A 434-nucleotide genomic window follows, 5' to 3' on the forward strand; every position below is an offset into this window, starting at 1 on the left:
CTTCTAGCTATAGAGCGGGGGTGGGGGCGCTTAAACACCTCCTAGTACACTTTCTTCCATCTCAGGCTAGACAGATACTTCTATCTATAGATTTAAGGGGCAGGGGGATGCAGACACGCACATCCCAGTGCACTTCCTTACATCTACAAATAGATTTATAGATAGAAATATGTGTGCGTGTGCAGACACACACATCCCCATACACTTCCTTCCATCTCAGGCTAGAGAGCCATTTCTCTCTCTAGCCGTAGGGAGGAGGCGCGGGGCAGACGCGCACATCCAAGTGCGCTTCCTCACCTCTGCAGACAGCTGTCTCTCGCCGTAGGGCGCAGGGGGGTGCGAGTGGGCGAGGGGGGAGCTTACAGCCGGCCTTGCTCTTGCATGACCTTCCTCCCGCCTCCCCGCGGACCGGGGCCAGCGCGGGGCGGGCGGGG

The sequence above is a fragment of the Gavialis gangeticus genome, unplaced genomic scaffold, assembly GCF_001723915.1.
Source record: "Gavialis gangeticus isolate Ggan-Ray unplaced genomic scaffold, GavGan_comp1, whole genome shotgun sequence".
Taxonomy (NCBI): Eukaryota; Metazoa; Chordata; order Crocodylia; family Gavialidae; genus Gavialis; species Gavialis gangeticus.